This window comes from Ammospiza nelsoni, chromosome 3 (assembly GCF_027579445.1).
Source record: "Ammospiza nelsoni isolate bAmmNel1 chromosome 3, bAmmNel1.pri, whole genome shotgun sequence".
Taxonomy (NCBI): Eukaryota; Metazoa; Chordata; class Aves; order Passeriformes; family Passerellidae; genus Ammospiza; species Ammospiza nelsoni.
Window position 1 is genome coordinate 67,628,336 of NC_080635.1, and position 6,000 is coordinate 67,634,335.

The window sequence follows — 6,000 nt, forward strand, 5'->3', positions numbered from 1 at the left end:
GAGAGTTATTCAGTTTCTTCCCTGTCCATCTCCCCCTCCTGACTCAAGAACAAAGCAAATCCTTGCATATGGGTCCTGCTGCTTATTAATGCGAATGCAGTTTTCCTGAGGCCTCAGCCAGTGCAGCATTTCAAGGCTTAGATCTGCATTTCCCAAGTCAGGGCTCAGAATCCCAGCTAGAATCTAGGTGGTTACTAATGCATCCATTAACCTGAAAGAAATTCATATGAGTCCCTTCTATGTCTATTCTTATACCTAGTTTACATCTGATAGATCTGTAAGACAGCCTGCAGCTGATGCTCATTTGAGCACTGCAGGCTTAAATACCAGCAGAAATCTGCGACAATCTGGAAGAAAAGACAGGATATTGTTTGGACAATAAATAAACCAGTTATTTGTATTTCCTTACTTATACTTTAGAGCATAATGTCCAGGTCTGAACTTCAATCATCAGTTGCTCAATGACCACGTAGTTAAGTTTACATTGTGTTTATTGCCAAATTAGAAAGAGTATCCTATTGTGCTAAACCTAGCAAATTCTATCTGCCTTATCACTGCAGGATCATGTTGTGTCCTGTTAGCTGGTATCACAACAGCAGCTTTGTTTTTGTAACGCTACACTTGAATGTTCAACATAATGAATACACTCCTACAGCTGGTTTACACCAGGATTGTTGACATTTTCACAATGCATTTTTTTAGATATGTGCCTGTGCATAAACAGTCAACATAATCTAGAAGAACCTGAAACTCCCATCTGGATGTTGTATTTAGGTCTCATATGCAGAATTTTTTGTTTCTAAGATACTCTATCAAAACTCTTGCATTTTTAATTTTGATTTTCACCTACTTTATTAGCTTCCAAAGAGCCTCCCAAATTATCAGTCACATTTCTCAGTTTCTCTGCTCTATAAAGCACAATTCACCATGTTAAAATATTTTGATTTTTTTCTCTTGTTATTGGTCTGATGATCTGATGATCCCTGGCAACGGAATAAACATGGTAAGCTCTCAGATATTTGCTTCCATCATCAGAGAAGCCAGGCTTTGGTATTAATTACTTTTCAGGGTCACATATTCATGCATGGAACTGAGAGCATCTAATCACAACTATCTTCTCCTCTCAGAACCGTAGCTACCTTCAAACAACATCTATTAATAACTAAACCAGGACACTGCCACTATAACTGATGCAGTACACTCAAGTGTAATCAGTTGTTACCACAGAAAGTAATGCACAGTAATATATTTTGTTGCTAAGCTCCAGAATATAAATGTACAGGGCAAAGACATAAAGCGGTCATGCTGGTGCTTGGATAATATGAGCTGCAAAGCAAATGAGCAGGGCAGAATCAGTGTCTACACTCAGAGTTTTGAGTCTCTAGTTGTGACAGCATTCACACAGAAGCTGCTTTACAGATTAGGGAATTGTTTTCAATTAAGTCCTTGTTCTCAGCACCTGCCTACCTAGCCCTGCTAACCTTGGGGTTAGAAAACACAGTAGTAGAATGGTGAGCCTGTATAAGTCTTATCCAAAATTCATCTTCTGCCTCTTTGTGCCCAGCAGAGCTGAAATACAGAGAGTTGTAAGGAAAATAAGACTACTGTGTCTAAGAAAAACAAGAGGTACAAATCACCAATCCTTATGGATATACACTGTATAATGTCACAGCATAGCTGTCACTAACAGATATTACATTTGAAGAGACATAATTGTAAATTTTGGCAAGAGTTATTTTTCATTGAAAATGAAATTTTGAATCCAAATTTTTTTCCCACTGAAGTACTTGTTTTGACTTCAAACAGAGTAACTTTCCAGCTCAGGATGAAATTTATCATCAGAATGAAAGTGAGATAGAGGATGAGGATGGAAATTCATATTGATTGGGATGACTCTTTGGTACCAACCAATCCAGATATTTTTGTCAGAGGAAAATCTTACTCTATGTAGCCTGCAGCATCATAACTTAGATGTGTAGTGCTGAAAGACTAAATTTTTGTATGCCAAATCTATTGTGGGGTGCCTTTTAATTTCTCTCAGTCTTTCCTTTTGTACCTACTCCACTCTATAATGAATTTTGTATTTATAGGTAGAAAATGACAAGTAATTGAAATCTAAAAAAACTTTAACTGATGGTAAAACTTTTATCAATCTGAATGGTAACAGTAATTTAGTGCTTAGTTTTACAGCAAATATGCACAAAATTGCCTGTTAGTGCTCTGTGAAATGTCAGCATTTGTCAAACAGAATTTAATGTGCACCAATACATTTCCAAAATAATCCTTTCCATTGTAGAGGCTGTTCCTCAACATGTTGTTCTCCTCTGTTTTTTTCAGCAATTTCTCATGTAGTTTTACTGTTCTGTCACTAGTTCATTGCTGTTTTTTTGCTGGTACCCATTTCAGGAAGCAGGTACAAGCAGTTTCAAGCAAATCTGCTGAGAGAAAATGAGGTGGCCAGAGGACTTTAGTCTGGTGGAAAAAGCCTTGAGGAAATGGGTAAATAACTCTGGTTTTTCATGAGGTCTTCATTGTCAACCTAGGTATCATGCAGGATTTTATTATCTAAGTGTACTGGCAGAAATGAAGCCATCAACCCACAGCCTGGTCCATTATCACTGTGTTTTTTAGAACATGCATTCTAAAACATGACAAGCAATTACACTGTGGGGTTTCTTGTCCCTTTGTCTTCCTTAATGGAGAAGCATACTTTGGGGTGGGAGAGACATATCCAAGACCTAATGGGTAAAATGAAGACTTTCTGAATGGCAAATTTTTGGCGTGCTTAAAAACCAGTTACCTGGGCCAAAAGAAGTTTGACAAAAAAACTCTGAACTGAAGCATCATGAAAAGTCAATTAAAAATGCTGAAAACTCACTGTAGTCTTCCCTTCTCTCTTCTGTTGCTAAAGCTGAACTACTAGCTGCCATGGAGTTCTTTTCTTGCCAAAAAAGTCTTAAAAAAATGAAACTTTGGATATGCTGAGGGGACTGGGAGGGGATGGTGAAATATGGCCGTAGGTGGAGATATCTAAGAAATCTGTGACTATACAGGCGATCTTTACATGTTAAAAAAACTATTGTAACCAAAGAAATAAACTTTACCACAAGCTTAGGAAAAAAAAAAAAAAGGAAAAATAAGTACAAGAATGCTGTCAAGATCCTGGCAGTCATAAAGAAAGAATGAAATGTTTATTCATATGGGTCTATGTATTGAAAAAAGCATAAAATGTTGTCCTCTGAGGATGACAGCTTAGACATAAACTGCAATAGGACTTGTGACGTGATTAAAGAAGAGTGCATACCTCTGAGGATAATAAAGAACTGATTCCCTTAAACATTGTGCAAGCTTTAAAATCAGTGTCTTGGACAGCATCCTAGGAAGATATCCAGCTACAGTAAATCAGGAAGAAGTGGCTAAAGTGCCTGGGGACTTTAATTCCTGCTATAATTTTATTCGAAAAATTTACCCTGAAAGGCTTTGCACAGATGATAGTGGCAGAAAAATGTTGTAGTTTAAAAAGAAAAAAAGTCAAGTATTTATGTCACTGAGAAAAGATCACACACATCCCTGCTTGAAATTCTAGGCTATGGATCTACAGTCAATGGAATTGCTATTCAGGTGTCACTGTCCACAAGCACTCTGACAAGGCTTATTTGCAGTACCTGCTCTAGGGAGTATACCTGATGGAGTTATTTTACAGTCCGTCTAAAGGGTTAAAAAGAAATCCAAATGTCAGAAGAGGGAGCTCAGATGTAGTTGAAAAGACAGTGGTGGAGATTAATATTCAACCTCTGCCCTTGACAAGTCTCTAAGGCTTGGCAGTTTCTCACTAGAAGTCTATAAAATGCTTAGGCATGATTGCTACACTTTGGGAAGAGCCAAATTCCTGAATTCTCTGAAGGGGAAAAAAATAAAGAAATTATGTTCATTGTATATACTTCACTCCCATGAGAAGGTTACCAAGTTGTTTGTATATTTTATATCAACCCATATCACTTCCTACAGTTGGCAATAAAGCCCTCACCAAAATTTTGGCAAGCAAATAAGAAAATGTTCTGCCAGACACCATTAATACAGATAAATCTGGTTTTCCTTTGCGTGAACCAGAAGATTATTTTCCTGAGGTAAATCTCTAACAGTTTTTACCTCAAAGGCTTTTTTTTTTAAGTCCTGTTGCATGCCAAAAAATATAGGATAATTTATGGATCCATGGAGTTTAAGGCCAGAAGGGATGGTTAGAGCATCTACTCTGACCTCCTGTGCATTTTAGAGTGGTAAATTCCACCCGGTTACCCATGTACTGTGCTCTTTAATTGATGTTTGATAAAAGCACTTCCTCAGAAAGTTAGTAAATCTTGATTCGGAGACATCAAGAAAATAAATTCCACTGTTTCCTTGGCAGTTTCCCCCCACATCATTAATTAATTACTTTCACAGTGATTAAAAATAAAAAGGTCTTTTCCTTTACAGGTTGAATTTTTTTGACTTGGGCTTTCAGCCACTGATTCTTGGTACATTCCTCTCCAGCAGATTAAACATCTTTTTAGCATTATCTCCTTGTGAAGGAACTTATTCACCTCTATCTTTTTTAAACTAAATAAATTGGATTTCTGAAGTTTCTCAATGCAAAACAATTTCTTTGGTCCTCGAACAAATTTTGTTTTTATTTTCAGTATCTTCTCCAATATTAACAATACCTATGAAGCTTGAATAAATTACTATTTTCTTGAATACTGAACACAGAGGTAAAAATGGTCCTTCCTAGCCTTATTCACAATACTTCTTTTGATAAAAAGTGGCATAGCTTTATTCAGAGTGTTTTCTGACATTATCACAGTGTAAATCAAAGGCCATGAGGCAGGCTGGAGAAGGGAAGTTGTAAATAGGACACAATTCTTCAGGTAGGGCCATTGACCACCAGAAGACACAGTCAGAGAGATGTCAGCTTTCTGCTTGGTGATTTATAACAATTAAGCCTTGAGGTCCTTCTGGAAGAAAGTATTCACTCAGTCAGGGAGTCATTTAGAAACCTAAATTTGAAGGATGTTGGCCTCTGTGGGAGAGCAAGGAGGTTACTCTGCTCCAGTCCCTAACGTGGAGGTTTGTGCAGGCTCAGGTGTGCACCAGAGCCACGTGAAGGAGCTGGGCTGGGTCTCCAACAGAGGAGTCACACGTGTGTGATCACTGCCCAACCCCAGCATTTGGATCAGCTCAGCCAAGCTGTGAAAATCTAGTTTTGGTGACCACAATCACTTGATCCAGCTTGTTTATGAAATCTCAGTCTTAACTGTAAGCCAATTGCAGTTTGGTTTTGAAATTTCAGCCTTCAGTGATATAAACAGAGCAGATGCCAAGGGAATATCTAGAAACTCCTAACAGAGCAAGACTCCTAGAATGTGAAGCACCATGCCAGTTAAACTTGCTGGAAATACAGATTTCAGTCCAACTTTTCACAAAGTTCGGACACGTTCAAAGCTGAGGTTTACTTTTATGATCATCTCAGCCGCCAAGAATATAAAAAAGTGAGGAAGTTGTTCCATGCAACATTCACTGAGGCAGCAGAGCTAATATGAGAAATTCCCAGTTATAAGAACTCCCCAGATCTAGCTGCCTATTCACATTCTCCGTTTCTTGCTGTTATGGTTCTGTTTACAGGGCTGTGCAATAAACCACATTAGTGAAATGATCCCGTTAATACAGAAGCAAACATGCAAGTGCTTGGTTGAAGGACAGGAGAAAGTGGGACTCTCTTAATTTAATTTAATTTACATAAGGACAGAACAGAACAACCACAGCAACAAAAATATTTTAAGCATCCTCTCTGGATGCTTAAAAAAATAAAAGTAATTCCGAGTATTTCAGAGGAAATTCTGTCAGTGTAGCCCTGGAATATGCTACTACAGAAGAAGAGACAGTAAAACACTGCATGGGGACAGAAATTAATTCAGCAGGAAAGTGAAAGCTGAAAAAAGGCAGTAAACACTCTTTCTACTTGAG